The following is an 18,093-nucleotide window of genomic DNA, read 5'->3' as shown; positions in this document are numbered from 1 at the left end:
ATTGAAAATGGAAAGAAAGAACAGTGAATTAGTGAAGCGCACCTTAGCAGAATGTTTAATGAAGTCTGTCCAGAGGGAGGTGATTAATGGGAAATGCGCTTCCCTCCAGATGGCCATCATGCATCGCCGGCGAAGACAGAAACTCGATCACAACGAACGCCACGCCGACCACCTCATGCCCACTCTGGAGAAACACAAACACTGATAGAAACCGTCGCACAAGCGTTCACATAATGTTGGTACATATCTATTGTAGAGTTTTCCACCCACTTTCACTCTCCCATAAACACACTCCCCAGCTCCACTCACTCTTAAAGAAGTGGGAAATATTAGAGCGTCGGCACACCTTACCCTCACATCTGTTTATCCAATTAGACAGCAGCATCAATGTCATTCACGCGTCTGAGTCTTTCCTCTCTTTATTGTGTCTATGAACAGGAAACCCTGATAACGTGGTGTGACACAATGTCTGTTTTCATCAGACAACCTTGAGAGTTTCAAACAATATCGCTTTGAAGTGTCTGACTTCAACTAAGTGACCCCAAGGTTCACTGACTCACTGTTCACTCCATCTCACCAACCAATCCTTTTCGATGATTGATTCACGGATTTCATGAAGTCACATAGAAAGGTGACACGCCAATTTCTAGATGTCTGCGAGAACAGATTGTGTCTTTCAACAGATAACCCCCCGGCTTCAACATTCCATGTCAAGGAGACGAATCTGAAATACCCATTGTACACACATCGTCACCCTAACATTGTTATTTTCTAAAATGCCCATCATAAGAAAATACAAGGCATCACATTTTGAAAGAGGGAATCTTCTTGCTTAAAGTGTGAGTATTTCTCTTTGACTAGTAAACAAATAACATCATCTTGATGTTAATGACTTTTTTTTCAAAGATAATGTTCTTGGAAGCTTCACTCGTCTCGTTTGAAGACATGTAGCATGGAGGGATATAGTAAGTGGGTTCTTCATATGCCAGACTGCAGGCACAGTTGAAATACTTTATTTAAATCACATTACAGTTGAGATGAATTAAAACATTTCAAAGGACATGGATATCTGGACACATGGATACAGATAGCACCTTCTTCTCCACACAGCAAAGGTGCACATGACCGCTGACACAGAGCAGTTCCTCGCTAGCTGCTTCTGCCTTTGTCTTATGCAGGCCTGCAATCTGAAGGCCACGTACTGTCAGTCTATGTACATGGCCTCGACTCCCAAATATCAGCACCACAAGCTTGCACTGATAACCAAGGCTGTTAAGACATGACACGAAGGACTGGTATTTCAGTCACTTGTCAGAAAAGGTCTGCTCCATGTAAGAGTCAAAAGAGCAACCTACTTCCAAAATGAGCACCTCCCTTTGGCCTCCCCCACAACAACGTCTGGCATATTTGGCATACAAGAAACATATCATCATCAACATTAAACCAGCCTGAGAGAGTTTGTGAACGTGTGTTGTTGGTGAGACTTCCTGTCTCACCTCAGTAGCTATCAGGTCGACAAGGCAGTGTCTAGCTATGTACTTTGTATGAGTGTCAACCATTAACAACATATAACTGAACTAAATTACTATCGTCCTGTAGAACTCACTTCTGTCATCATGAAGTGCTTTGAGAGACTAGTCAAGGATCATATCACATCTACCTTACCTGACACCCTAGACCAACCTCAATTTGCTTACCGACCCCAATAGATCCACAGATGATGCAATCGCCATCACACTGCACACTGCCCTATCCCATCTGGACAAGAGGAATCCCTATGTACGGTTGTTGTTCATTGACGATAGCTCAGCATTCAACACCATAGTACCCTCCAAGCCCATCATTAAGCTCGGGGCTCTGGGTCTGAACCCAACCCTGTGCAACTGGGTCCTGGACTTCCTGACGGGTTTGTGGTGAAGGTAGGAAACAACTCCTCCACTTCACTGATCCACACAGGGGCCCCACAAAGGTGCGTGCTCAGCCCCCTCCTGTACTCCCTGTTCATCCATGACTGCGTGGCCACGCACGCCTCCAACTCAATCATCAAGTTTGCAGACAACACAACAGTAGTAGGCCTGATTACCAACAATGACAAAACAGCCTAAAGGGAGGAGTTGAGGGCCCTGGGAGGGTGGTGCCAGGAGAAATTTGGCTTGGCATCTAAAACCCTCGCAAAATTTTACAGATGCACAATTAAGAGCATCCTGTCGGGCTATATCACCGCCTGGCACGGCAACTGCACCACCCGCAACCTCAGGGCTCTCCAAAGGGTGGTTTGGTCTTCCCAATGCATCACTGGGGGCAAACTACCTGCCCTTCAGGACACCGACAGCACCGATGTCACAGGAAGGCCAAAAAGATCATCAAGGACAACAACCACCCGAGCCATTGCCTGTTCGCCCCACTATCATCCAGAAGGCGAGGTCAGTACAGGTGCATCAAAGCTGGGACCGAGAGACTGACAAATAGCTTCTATCTCAAGGCCATCAGACTGTTAAACAGCCATCACCAGCACCTTAGAGGCTGCTGCCTTATATACATCGACTTGAAGTCACTGGCCACTTTAATGATGGAACACTAGTCACTTTAATAATGTTTACATATTTTGCATTACTCATCTCATATGTACATCATGTATTCTATTCTATTGTATTTTAGTCTATGCCACTCCGACATTGCTCGTCCAAATATTCATATATTCTTAATTCCATTCATTTACTTTAGATTTGTGTGTGTTGTGTGTATTGTTGTGAAATTGTTAGATATTACTGCACTGTTCGAGCTAGAAACACAAGCATTTCACTACACCCACAATAACATCTGCTAAACATGTGCATGTGACCAATACAATTTGATTTGATTTGATGTGCAACAGACACCAAAGTGCTAGGTTGTATTTTGTTGGTAGGACCTGAAATCTCGCCTTAACACTAAAAGTGAGAATGTCTTCGCCAATAGCAGCATTCTGATACATGGAGTGGGAGACAGAATGGTAAGCACAGTCCATAGCAGCGAGTTTCCCAAGCAGCCTCAAGCTAGTCCAGTGCTGCCGTAGCTGCATCTGCCTGATACCAAGGAGAAGGAGAAGTCTACAGTGTCCGGAAACGACTTCACCATAAATGTTCTGTATTCAGGGTTCACTCAAACATCGTTTAAACCTTGTTTTACTATTGACAGCTGATTTCAGGATTGTCTATCGATCTACTTAAATATAAGTCACCTGATTTATTAGTTTCAGTCTCTGAATTGTTTAATCAAATTTTTCGCCGCCAGCTCCTGATATCAGGGCATAAAAACTACAATATGTCTCCTGAATTAGCCCAGCTCGGCGCACATGTGCTCTAGGCGAGCTCAATCCAAGTTCAGTTTTGAGATAGGGCATAGGGTTAGCTGGACGTTTCTGACTTTTTAAACTGACTATCGTATTTGTTGAATAAATCTGAAGGCCCTGCAGGAATATAATTAACATAATATGAAAAACCCATATAGAAATCTGTCAGTTTAAGATATCTGTTCACCACATCCGCCGTTGTCGCACTCCCACGTCTACGGTGAAAGGTGGCAGAGCTAGAGCGGTGTTTGTCAAACCATGAGACATCCTGAAAATCGCTCTTCTCAAAAAATTGTCTGTAGGGTCCGAACAGTTTGCGGTACACAGTATTGCTCGAGGATGCCCGCAGGCCCCACAAAACTCGTCCGAAGGTCCCCTGATACAGATTGAAAAAATGTATGGAAGTATACAGTGGGGCAAAAAAGTATTTAGTCAGCCACCAATTGTGCAAGTTCTCCCACTTAAAAAGATGAGAGAGGCCTGTAATTTTCATCATAGGTACACTTCAACTATGACAGACAAAATGAGAAAAAAAAATCCAGAAAATCACATTGTAGGATTTTTTATGAATTTATTTGCAAATTATGATGGAAAATAAGTATTTTTATTCAATAACAAAAGTTTCTCAATACTTTGTTATATACCCTTTGTTGGCAATGACCGAGGTCAAACGTTTTCTGTAAGTCTTCACAAGGTTTTCACACACTGTTGCTGGTATTTTGGCCCATTCCTCCATGCAGAGCAGTGATGTTTTGGGGCTGTTGCTGGGCAACACGGACTTTCAACTCCCTCCAAAGATTTTCTATGGGGTTGAGATCTGGAGACTGGCTAGGCCACTCCAGGACCTTCAAATGCTTCTTACGAATGCTTCTTCAGTCAGCTGCTTCCACAAATAACTTGGAAAAAATTGCCTTTGTATACATTGGATATAATGTCCAAATAAGGCTGAGGCAGGTGTATTTCTTCAAGGGCATTGATCACTACACTTTGATAAAGTACCAAAGGCATATCTAAAAGACCAATAACACAGTGTTACACTTTGTGGATTCCTGCTTAAAGTCAGCAATTCCAGTTTTTAGGCAGAATACATATCCATTAAAGCCCTGTCTGTCTACAGTGTATATATGCCTTTTGTTTGGGAGAGAGAATGCCTGTATCTACAAGCCATGGTAGTACGCGGGCAATCAAGCATTTCATTAACACTTTATAGACAGTGGGCAAGAGAGAGATGTCTCTCCATGTAGATGGATCATCTGGATCATCTGTCTCCTTAACTTCAACATATGTTTAACCCCGACATCCTTAACAAAAACTCAACAGCCTGACTCAAATAGAGAGGAATGATATGTATGCTAGCTTGCTGGCTAAGGCTATCCAACACTGCAACTTTTCCAAGTAAAGGTAAGCTTTCGGTTTTATTAATTTATAAAAAAAAAAAAATTGGGAATTGAATTCTTGACAAATATAAATGAAATTCCAGAAAACCATGAATACCTTATGTTTCCCACCAGAAAAAGTGTATTCCGAATCTATTCTATTCTTCTCACCATTAAAAAAAACATAGATACAAAATGGCAATTTTGTACCCTTTGAAAACACTTTGGTGACAAGCACTGAACCAAACAAAGCAACGACTGTACTGTCCTCAGACTCTCTCATTCACAGTTGAGCAGTTTAGCAGAGGGCACTCAGGATATACATTAGGAGGTGCAGGCTCCCTGTCAGAGGGAAACCGGAACATTCCTGAGAAGGTTCCCCCTTCAGGTTCAACAGAAAGTGTAATAACAGTACATGCACAAAAATGGTTCCAAACCCAAATATGTCCAGAGCTGTCTCTGTTTGCAATTATGAGCAGAATCGCGAGCAAACCACCCCAAAAAAATTACATTCAGTATGAGGCAGGGCCCCGCAAGGATTAGAAGTGCTGTCGCCACTCCAGTGAGGGCATGCAGATAACAAATAATGGTGAAGAGTCGCGGCAAATGAAAATACTGGTGCTTGCTGCAAACAGGGTGCCTCCCTGGCTATGATTAAATCCAGCATCTGCTGACAGAGAGCAGATATCATTCTGCGGCACGATGCAGCATAGCACCGAAAAGGGAAATGTTCAAATGGAAAAGGGCCGTGATAACACAGCAGACTGAAAGATATTCAAATTCGTCCCCAAGACAGAATAGGAGCCCATTACTGAGGAAAGTATCCCAAGAGCAACCATGAAAACAATCACACCTCTAAGACAGGAGATGTGTTTACTTGGTGTCCTGGGAGAGGTGTTGGCAGAGAAGGCCTTTGGGCCAAATTAAAATGTTCCAAGATTTGTTCCCTTGGTGCAACGCTTAGAGACTCACCAATGGGAATTTACCAGTGAAAATGGAATACAGATACAAAACATTTCTTTGCCACCCGGTCTCTTTATTTTACACATATACTCTAAGGATGGCAAAGGGTCAATATTTTTTAACAGATTTGATTGCACAATGATGGCAGGCTGCTTCCCCGTTATCTACTGTATAGTCCTGGTCCCGGTGTAGCTGTAGAAACAACCAGTGACAACAAGATAAGTTGTCTTAGTGGTCTTTGAAACGTGTGATTCAGACCTTTTCATATAGAGCGTTAGCAACATACAATTACATACATACATACAAAAAGCAATGAAACACATTTTTCAACCATTGATGATGCTAAGTTCATCTGGCTAAATACAAGAGAATTCAACAGAAAACATGATGTTTACTAGACAGGACCTTTAACCCCAATTATCATATAACAAGTGAGCCAAACCTTGGTATTAATGCTCCTGTATCCTCTTTACCAGGGAGTATTTGTCTGACTGACATTAACTTTAGGAATTTATTACACTGCAATTAGCAGGAACAGCTGGGTAACCAGAAGATGTTTCCAGGAATAATATGCTCTGAAATGTCAACTTTTACCACCACTGGGACTTTCCTTATTAAACCACACTGGCTGGCTGCTGCAGCTGCACTGCACAGAGAACCGCCTGGCCACCGCATTACATAAGTGACATTAATATTCGCCTCACATGGAAAATTCAAACTGGAGCAAAAATAAGTAGACATGGAGCAAATTAGAGATTGTGAGATAAGGGTTGTCAGTAGGTGAAGTCATTATGAAAACCTGTAGTAATAATTGTCTGTTGTGCCTCCATAATATAGCGTGGTTTAAGGGAAGTCCCAGTGGTGGTAAAAGTTGACACAAATTGATAAGGCAAGTGGCTAATCTTCACTGCCTCTTTCTTTATCAATGTGGGTCCCTCTATATAAAAACCATAATGTATTAAGGCTTCATAAGCACTACATAACTGCTTCACAAATCACAGAAGTCATACTACATAAACTTTGATCCAGTTACCCCTTTTCTCTGTCAAGCATGCCCTTCCACTGAGTATGCAACCATACCTACATGGCTCTTACAAGGTGCAACCTGCCAGTTTACAGTTTGATAAAGGTATAGGAAACACCCCCGTGGTTCCAGCGAGAGCTGTAAGTGAATACGCTGCTCAGTACCGGGGGGAGCCAGATGGTTTATTCATACAGAGAAAAATTTGCATAGCTTCCCTATGGCTTCTTAACAAGAGGACCAGCCTGGGGAATAAGCCTGATATTTCAACATACAAAAGCTCATCACAACAGTTTACAAACAGCTGCAGGGACAGCAGTATTATGCCTTAAAATAGTTTTTTAATTGTTTTCTCTCTACACCATCACTTGAATGGGTGAAAATATGAATTATTATACTGTTATTTATAAGCCTTTCACAAACTGGTTATCGGAATGAGGGCAAATTGGAAGCGTAGTATTCTGTAGACTACATGTGACTGGAGAACGTTCTTGAACATAGCTCTGAATCTTATGATCTAGTGACACCAAGTGGCTTTGGTAGGACATATACAAATGAAATGAGTGAGCAATTAAGTCCCAAACTCTGCTAACTTTGAGCAGTGATACCAAGCTACCGAGAAACTTGAAAGAAAGAAAAACATGTTGTTTTAGCGAGAGCCCACAAGTGAAATCATGCACCCTCAGTCAGGGGTATTGGAAAACAGATATTCCCTGGACCGCATCAATGGAATGAAAGGGGGGAGGTCAGCCCTCCCTATCACAAGACAAATAAATTGCTCTCCCTTTCTTTTATTACGACTCTGAATGGCCTGGAGGGAGGTCAGAAGACAGAAAACAGATGCCGTCGGCAAGTCAGCAGACCGTGTTATAATCTGCATGTGTTACTGGTGATGACCAGCAAGGCTTTCGAACAGCCAGGGATGTACAGTGTCTTCAGAAAGTTTTCACACCCTTTGACTTTTTCCACATGTTGTTGTGTTACAGCCTGAATTTAAAATGGATTAAATCAAGATTTTTTTTGTCACTTCTATACATAATACCCCATAATGTCAAAGTGGAATTATGTTTTTAGCGATTTTTACAAATTCATAAAAAATTAAAAGCTGAGATGTCTTGAGTCAATAAGTATTCAACCCCTTTGTTATGGCACGCCTAGATATATATTTATATTCTGACATTTCTCGTTCTGATATTCCTTAATTTCTTTATTTAAATGTTTTGGGAATTGTGTGCATTGTTTTGAATTGTTATTTGTTACTGCATTGTTGGAGCTAGAAACGTAAGCATTTCGCTGCACCTGCGATAACATCTGCAAAACATGTGTACACGACCAATACATTTTTTTTTAAATTTGATTTAATAAGATTAATACTGTAATATATTTTTGAGGTGAACTCCCAAAGTCTTACTTGTTTTGGCTTTTCAACATGACATATCTGATTGAATCTATGTCAGATAAATAAATAAAGATTTTGTTGGTCACAAAGATGCCAATTTTTTTTTACAATCAGTATACAACCTAACTAATTAGGACATTAGCCTAATGTAATTGCAGCCAGTTTTGCCCACCAGGAGTAGGCTAGTTTTCCATTGTTTGCAGTCCCCCACCTTGTAAGAAACAATGGGATTACAGTTGTGTGCAACTCTTCATTTAATCCAATTCACTCTAACAATGTATTTTATGAGCTGAGAATTGAGTGATTTCAATTGTTGGAGGTCTGAGAGAAGAGCACTGATCAGGTTTCTCTCCAGTGTGTATTATGTTTTAAGTTACCCAGTTGTGTGCACTCTGATGAACTGTTAGAATATCAGTTCTTATGAAGCACTCCCCACAGTCAGAACAGGAGTAAGATTTCTCTCCTGTGTGCAATCTCAGATAAACCGTTAGACCACTTGATGGGGTACAGCACTTCCCACAGTCAGAACAGGAGTAAAATTTCTCTCCTGTGTGCACTCAGATGAATTGTTAGATCACCTGATGTTGTGAACCACTTCCCTCAGTCAGAACAGTAATAAGATGTATTTCCAGTGTGTACTCGCCTGTGATGTCTTAAGTTATGAACTGTTAAAAGATCAGATCTTGTGCAGAACTTCCTACAGTAAGAGGAGTACAGTCAAAAACATGCTGGGGTCGCCCTCTAGTGGCCTCATGGGTGGAATATCATTCATATTTTAATTATCATGACCCAGATGCAGACACAGGAGGCAGATGGTTGGAATTTAAGATGTTGAATAAATCCAAAGGGAATAGGCAAGAGAATGGTCGTGGACAGGCAAAAGGTCATAACCAGATCAGAGTCCAGGAGGTACAGAGTGGCAGGCAGGCTCGAGGTCAGGGCAGGCAGAATGGTCAGGCAGGCGGGTACAGAGTCCAGAACATGCAAGGGTCAAAACCGGGAGGACTAGAAAAAGGAGAAAAGGCAAAGCAGGAAAACGGGGAAAAACCGCTGGTAGGAAACATACAAGATGAATTGGCACAGAGAGACACAGGGATAAATACACTGGGGAAAACAAGCGACACCTGGAGGGGGTGGAGACAAAAACGAGGACAGGTGAAACATTAATATTATAATGAATAAACAAACAAAAAAATGTAAACTGCCGAAAATCCCGTGTTTCTATGTCAAATGGTCAGTCTTCTGTGATTTATATAAAGTGTAATATTGGGATACAAACTCAAAATGTAATACATTTAACGTTTCTAGCTCAGGGGTTCCGCTAGCGGAACACCCACAACATTCCACTGAAAAGGCAGCGCGCGAAATTCAAAAATATATTTTTTTAAATATTTAACTTTCACACATTAACAAGTCCAATAAAGCAAATGAAAGATAAACATCTTGTTAATCTACCCATGGTGTCCGATTTCAAAAATGATTTACAGTGAAAGCACAACATATGATTATGTTAGGTCAGAGCCAAGTCACAAACACACACAGCCATTTTTTCAGCCAACAATAGGAGTTAGAAAAAGCAGAAATATAGTTAAAATGAATCACTAACCTATATCTGACATTGTACATGTGACTTTTTTTAAGCCCATAACCATGTGTGTGAGGTGTATACTTTTGTGTCAAAGTAGATTTTTTAAAGATTACCAAGACACAATATGTGTGACCCTAATTTAGCCCACTGCAGTAAAAGGTTTTAAAAACAACCCAACACTGAGTAAATAGTGGACAGAACACAATTTGGGTTAATTTTGACCCAACCATTTGGGTCACTAAGTTAGGTTGTTTTCTTTGAAGTCTGGAGGCATGGCTTAGTACGGGAGTGGGGTTGAGATCATTTTTTTGGCCACCTGTGAGAGTAAATGTCATTCCGGTTAAATATTAAAGGAAAATATACATTTGCAGTGTATAAACTTAACATGAACAGGAATGACATTTCTGTAACGGGTGGCCAAAAATAATCATCTGAAAGCCACACCCCCAATAGGAGAATAATTGTATCTACTAAACACCAGAAATAAGGTATGTGGTAAACGTTGTCAATTTCTGTGATTTCTTTGGTGCATTTTGAATCATTTATGTAATCAAAACAAGCACATAAAGGCTTCATAACTCATAAAGGTAATGTAAATTCACTGATATCATCTCATAGAACAAAACTTAGAAGTTCTCCTAAACCGGTGTAATCCCTAGGATTGCAATATCTACGAAACTAACATATGGAATTGATTTAAGATGGACATAAAATGTATAATTTTGCCATTTGATTTAGAATTTTAGGATCCATGTAAGTAAAAAATATATATATTAAAAAAAGATTTGATGAAACATAGAATTTGGTCTTTACTGCTATAGCCCATAGAAACGCATATAATGACACATTTGTACATTGCAAAACATACAGGAAAAAAATCACAAAGAACAAGGTTTTGAAATGTCTGTCCTATATTTGAGAGATATGAGAAAAACAAAACAAACAACAGTAAAACAAAGTCAACCCATGTTCGGTCACAGTATTCGTGGCGCATTTTACCCCTATGTACTTTTTAAGCCATAACTGGGTTACCTTCAGACGACTCCCATCCCCCTTGTGTAGAGCAGATGAACCGACACCTTTGTGTTCGTGACAGTCTCCCCTTTCAAAATTGGTGCCATATGTGACCTGTTTCAAGAAGCTAGGCATATGTTGCACGTTACTACTTCACAGGAGAGGCATTTGAAAGTATTTTTATTTAGATCAAAATGTGCTTTTTGGCAGAAATGCCTTCTCGAGCATGTGAACTTTCATGTGCCTTAATATCAAACTTGTATGCCATCTGTAAATACAAATACAATTGTTAAATTACAAGCCTAGTTGGTTTAGCCCAAGAAAAATACAGCAACCTTCCCGCTAGCCATGATTGGCTGAGATAATGAGTGGACTGGACATGCCGAGAGATGGGTTTGGATTGGTCTGCGGTGTAGCATGTTGTGTCTATAAAATGAGCTGCTCGTAATGTGTAAATAATCCTTTCTACTGCAGTTTTTTTTAAAGATATAACGTTAGCCATGGAGACCTGCAAATATGTTGCCACTGCTCTCAATAAAATTGCTGCCCTGAATTTATCAGGCGCCATCGACAAAGGTCAGTGGGAAAAAGTTGTGATGGACTACTTTCTGGAGGACGATCGTGCCATTCTGGCTTGCTAACGTTACTCTATGGATATTAATAAAGAGTGACTTGACACAACTGGCCAAACAAGCTGTGCAAACTAATCAGAAACGACACAGGACGTCTTATTTAATGAAAGGGGTTGTGGTCTGCCGTGAAGCTATCATCCATGTATACGGGTAAGAATCTAACATTGAACCTATTTGGTTAACTTTAGCTAGCTATGACAATCGGTTTGTATTGCTAGTTAAAGCTTGACGTTAGCTAGCCAGTTTGACTTCAATGGCTGGCTTGCTAACATTACTCTATGGATTGGGATTTTTGTATATTTTTTTGCTAGCTAACGTTACGTTACATATCTAAACAAAAGACCAAGTTAAAGCTTGTTGTTAGCAAACTAACGTTAGCGGAGGTTAGATGGCTGGCTTGCTAGCTAACATTGAACCTATTTACTTAACTTTATCTAGCTATGACAATTGGTTTGTATTGCTAGTTAAAGCTTGCTGTTAGCTAGCCAGCTGGAGTTTGATGACTGGCTTGCTAACATTACTTTATGGATTGGGATTTGAGTACTTTTTTTAGCTAGCTTCTTCGGGATCAGTGTCCCTTCCAAGGGATGGTTGAGCTAACGTAGGCTAATGCGATTAGCATGAGGTTGTAAGTAACAAGAACATTTTCCAGAACATAGACATATCTGATATTGGCAGAAAGTTTAAATTCTTGTTAATCTAACTGCCCTGTCCAATTTACAGTAGCTATTACAGTGAAATAATATCATGCTATTGTTTGAGGAGAGTGCACAATTTTGAACATGAAAAGTTATTAACCTGTTAGCGCTAGGGGTCAGAATTGTTTACTTTTTTAAAATAACGTGCCCAACGTAAACGGACATTTTCTCTGGCCCAGATCGTAGAATACGCATATAATTTACAGATTAGGATAGAAAACACTCCAAAGTTTCCAAAACTGTCAAAATATTGTCTGTGAGAAAAATAATACTTATTCTGCAAGCGAAAACCTGAGAAAAAGAAACCGGAAGTGATATTTTCTTTTTTTATCTATGTTTCCTGGCCCGTCTAACCTCCATTTAAAGGGATATCAACCAGATTCCTTTTCCAATGGCTTCATCAGGCTGTGACCAGGCTTTAGACATAGTTTCAGGCTTTTATTTTGAAAAATGAACAAGTTTTTTCAAAACTAGTCAAGTGTCCTGCGAATATTTCCTGCGCGCGAGAGAGGGGCACCCCATTTTCCTTTTGTCTCTTAATGAATAGGTTATGCTCCGGTTGAAATATTATCGATTATGTTTGTTAAAGACAACCTGAGGATTGATTATAAAAAACATTTGAAATGTTTCTACGACCATTTCGGATACTTTTTGGGATTTGTCGAACGGAACACGGCTTTTGTTTTCTCAAAATAATGCGCAACCCAAATGGCGTTTTTTTGTGATAAAAGTAATATTTATCGAACATAAAGAAGATTTATTGTGTAACTGGGAGTCTCGTGAGTGGAAACATCCGAAGATTATCAAAGGTAAGCAATTCATTTTATTGCTTTTCTGACTTTCGTGACCAAGCTAACCAAGCTAATATAAGGCTAAGCTGTTGTAGCATTGAAAGCTACACTCACAAAAGCTTGGATTTCTTTCGCTGTAAAATATATTTTCAAAATCTGACATGATAGGTGGATTAACTACAAGCTAAGCTGTGTTTTGGTATATTTCACTTGTGATTGCATGATTATAAATATTTTTAGTAATATTTTTGAATTTGGCGCCCTGCAATTCAGCGGTTGTTTAGGAAAGTGAACCCGTATTTGGTATCCGTAGCGCAGAGAAGTTAATAAACAAATTAGGCACATTTGGGCACTCTTGATGCAAACGTTTGAACAGAAATGCAATGGTTCATTGAATCAGTCGAAAACTTTGCTCATACACTGATGCCATCTAGTGACCAAAGTCTAAATTGCAAACTGGCTCTAACCAGAATAGAAAGAGGAGTGGGAGGCCCCAGTGAACAACTGAGCAAGAGGAAAAGTACATTAGAGTTTCTAGTTTGAGAAACAGATGCCTCACAAGTCCTCAACTGGCAGCTTCATTAAATAGTACCAGCAAAACACCAGTCTCAACGTCAACAGTGAAGAGGCGACTCTGGGATGCTGGCCTTCAAGGCGAGTTCCTCTGTCCAGTGTCTGTGTTCTTTGTCCATCTTAATCAGCATCCCGGAGTCGCCTCTTCACTGTTGACGTTGAGACTAGTGTTTTGTGGAAAGCTATGTCTAGCATCAACACCTGACTCCGTACTTCAGGCCTCTGCCACAGATCAAGCAGTACCAGCACTTCAGGTGAATATTATTTTAATTGCATTGTATACGGTTATTCTTCTTACATAAACTTGGGAGGTGAATGTTGTGCAAGGTTGTAATTTTTTGCTGCTATGGAGCCTGGTGTTGTTGCAGCCAAGGAGTGTTCGGAATCAGTCGAGACCAGGTTTCAGCTGCCGCGCAACGCTGACATCCTTCCTCCCATAGATGGTCTGCCTGTACAAGCACCACCTGGACTGGACACAGCTAGACAAACATATATTTTTGAGAAGATCAGGGAGTTTTGCGACAAAGAGGCTATGGACATCACATGCCATGCACCAAAGTCAAGGGCGGGACAGAAACAGGCTCTCCGAATATAGATTCTCTTGTTCATGCATGGTTCAAATGGACCAGTCATCAGCAATATCTGTGGTGCCTCTATTCAAATGACTCTCTCCTAACACAAAAGCCATACGTTGCTGCTACTATTTTTTTATCCTGCTGCTCAGCCACTTTACCCCTGATGGTATGCATACAACTATCTAGTCTATCACTATCGTTATTGATAGTGATTGCTACCCTGAGATTAGGCTGAGTACACCCCATGAAGATCTCCTCCACCGCACGAGCCAGAGGGGGCACAAAGATCACGTCAGTGACTCAACCTACTCAAGTCAGGTATAGCGAAACAAGCCTGGCACGACGTGACGTCCCCTCCCAGGGACGGCATAGAAAGGCACTAGTAAGCCAGTGACTCATCCCCCGTAATACGGTCAGAGAATCCCAGTGGAGAGAGGGGAGCAGGACAGGCAGAGACAGCAAGGGTGGTTCGTCACTCCAGTGCCTTGCCATTCACCTCCGCACCCCTGGGCCAGACTACACTCATTCATAGGACCTACTGAAGAGATTAGTCTTCAGTGAAGACCTAAAGTTTGAGACCAAGTCTGCGTCTCTCACATGGATATGCAGACCATTCCATAAACATTGAGCTCTATAGAAGAAAACCCTGCCTCCAGCTGTTTGCTTATAAATTATATGCACAATAAGGAGGCCTGCGTCTTGTGATCGTAGCATATGTGAAAGTATGTATGGATGGACCCAATCGGAGAGATAGGTAGGAGCAAGTCCATGTAATGCTTTGTAGGATAGCAGTAAAACCTTGACAGTAACGTTAGGCCCAGGGTTGTAAAAAAGAGGATGGTGGTCCACCCACTTGCACTGGCCTGATTGCAGCTATCTTGTCTCTCTGCCGCTGAGCTGGTCTAGTGTCTCGGTTATCGAAGCGGATAATCCTGGAAATAATGAGGAAGTTTTCCAGAGACGTTGTTGTACGGAAAAGTTATCTGACAGTTTCTGCATCCCACAATGATTCTGTGGATTCTCCATTAGATCTGAAAACACCAGCAAGGATAAGAACCCCAGAGAATGCATGTAAATGAGTTTGGTCCATCTCCTTCCATCTCTCCAAAAACGCGCCTTTCCTCCAAATTAGTGCAGTCCAGAATGATTTTCTGGAGGGTGTCTGGGATGAACAGTTCAAAAGAAGACTATGTCCTGCACGTGAGTAACCGCCATCCGCGTCGGCCATGGTTGCTTCCTTATCACATTAGCAGCCATGCAGGGTGGCTCATTCCTTGGACAAGAAGACCATTCAATTTCACAATTCTTTGACATCCATATTTCTCCACCTGCAGGCTGCTGATGAGCTGGTTGCTGACGGGTTGTTCCTGGGGCTGGCTGCTGACGAGCTAGTCCTGGGGCTGGCTGAGGGTCAATCTCATCCTCTTCTTCCAACTCACTGTTAGACTCCGAATTGACAGAGACATGATTCTCATATTCGGAAAATTCTTAAATCTTCAAAGTGGAAGACGCTCCTTCCACACTAGCTTCTCTCTCTGCAAAAATCATTTCTAAGGCCCTCTGAGCAGAGAACATTTTTGCCATACTGAAATATTTTTGCCACACATGCAAAGCTATTTATTTATTGTGTCCCTCCCCCAATTTGCACCTGGCTGGGGTAGAGTGTGGGAAAATACTGAATTTTCTACAATGTATTGTAATAACATTGTGCAGGTTCCCTCAAGCCATTGTGTAGTTTCACACACTACAAAGGGTAAAGAGTGGGAGAAAAGTGGGAGACAGGCAGGGAGACCAACAGGTACCTGGGTCTATGCTGAAACAGCAGGCCCAGGGAGGAGGAAGACAGAGTGAAGGCACAGGGCAAACATTTTTGTTTCATTTTTACTTGTTTTCATACACACACACTTTTATTACCCCCAGTGGACCCGAACACCACATTTGTAATATAAATGTGTAGGGGGTACTTTTTACCCCTAATTGGTAGTTACAGTTGTCCTGTTGCTGCAACTCCCGTACGGACTCTGGAGCGGCGATGGTCGAGAGCCATGCGTCCTCCGAAACACGACCCCGCCAAGCCGCACTGCTTCTTGACACACTGCTCGCTTAACCCGAAAGCCAGACGCACCAATGTGTCGGAGGAAACACCATACAGCTGGCAAACTTTTACAGATGCACAATTGAGAGCATCCTGTATCATCGCCTGGTACGGCAACTGCACCGCCCTCAACCACAAGGCTCTCCAGAGGGTGGTGCGGTCTGCACAACGCATCACCGGAGGCAAACTATCTGCCCTACAGGACACCTACAGCACCCGATGTCACAGGAAGGCTAAAAAGATCATCAACGACAACAACCACCCGAGCCACTGCCTGTTCACCCCGCTACCATCTAGAAGGCGAGGTCAGTACAGGTGCATCAAAGCTGGGACCGAGAGAATGAAAAACAGCTTCTATCTCAAGGCCATCAGACTGTTAAACAGCCATCGCTAACACAGAGAGGTTGCTGCCTACATACAGACTCAAATCATTGCCAACTTTAATAAATGGATCACTAGTCACTTTAATAATGTTTACATATCTTACATTACTCATCACATATGTATCTTTTACCATCTATTGCATCTTGCCTATTCCGCTCATCCATATATTTATATGTACATATACTTGTTTTGGAATTGTTAGATTACTTGTTAGATATTAATGCACTGTCGAAACTAGAAGCACAAGCATTTCGCTACACTCGCATTATCATCTGCTATCCATGTTTATGTGACCAACAAAACATTTGATTTGATTTGACCAAAGTCAGCATGCATGCACCCGGCCGCCACAAGGAGTCGCTAGAGCGGACATCCCAGCCAGCCAAACCCTCCCCTAACCCGGACGACGCTGGTCAAATTGTGTGCCGCCTCATGGGTCTCCCGATCGCGGCAGGCTGCGGCACAGCCCGGGATCGAACCCGGATCTGTAGTGACGCCTCTAGCACAGCGATGCAGTACCTTAGACCGCTGCGCCACTCGGGAGGCCCTTACGTTCCTGTCTTATAAACGGTTCTGCCTTGGTAGGTCTGCCTGGGCCCATGTTTAATTTCCCTGCATTGTACTTTGTGGGCGTGATTGTATTTCCTTATAGCAATGTTATATCTAGTGGACCGACTGAAAAGGAAAGTAAGGTTATGAATACAACCACTGTTCCCTGAAAGAGGGAAACTAGATATAACACCAGAAGGTTTTGGGACTGTTTTTTATGGATTTCATATAAACGAGGAGAGTGGGACCTCCTCGGACACTGCAATTCTATTGGCCCTTACAGGCATGTTGAAAGGTCTTCAGCCGGTCTCGCATTTTGATGAGCGATCCCCCATAGCAATGTTATATCTAGTTTCCAACCTTCAGGGAACAGTGGTTATATTAATAACCTTACATTATCAATATAGTATTAGACACCCTAATACAGGCTGCCAAATACATGGGGCAAATGGGAACAACTATGGCATATTGCCATTCTGCGTGCAATATTCAGTAAGTAGATCTGTTTCTATTTCTGTCCAGACTGTTCAAGTAATTGTCATGATCAACAACAATTTGGTTCTCCCATTGGATTTGTTAAAAGTTTTATTTTGAAGGCAACAATAGTTACAACTAGTAAATGTACTGATCATAACAGAATCATTGATATGTAATTACAATTATGTACAGAGCATTCAGGAAGTATTCAGACCCCTTGACTTTTTACACATTTTGTTACGTTACAGCCTTGGATTAAATAGTTTTTTCCCCCCTCATCAATCTTCACACAATACTCCATAATGGCAAAACAAAAACAGGTTTTTAGACATTTTTGCAACTTTATAAAAAATGTAAACTGAAATATGACATTTACACGTTTATTTGAAGAGTTTCTCCAATTATTTTCTGCAGATCCTCTCAAGATCGGTCAGGTTGGATGGGGAGCATCACTGCAGAGCTATTTTCAGGTCTCTCCAGAGATGTTCAATGACAATCAAAAGAAATCAGAAAATACAGCAGAAAAAAATGGTAGACCTCCACAAGTCTGGTTCATCATTGGGAGCAATGTCCTCTCGTCTGATGAAACAAAAATTGAACTGTTTGGCCATAATGACCATTGTTATA

The sequence above is a fragment of the Salvelinus namaycush genome, chromosome 21 (genome assembly GCF_016432855.1).
Source record: "Salvelinus namaycush isolate Seneca chromosome 21, SaNama_1.0, whole genome shotgun sequence".
In the NCBI taxonomy this organism is placed as follows: Eukaryota; Metazoa; Chordata; class Actinopteri; order Salmoniformes; family Salmonidae; genus Salvelinus; species Salvelinus namaycush.
The sequence above is the reverse complement of the archived record's forward strand: the minus strand, read 5'-3'. Positions refer to the sequence as shown.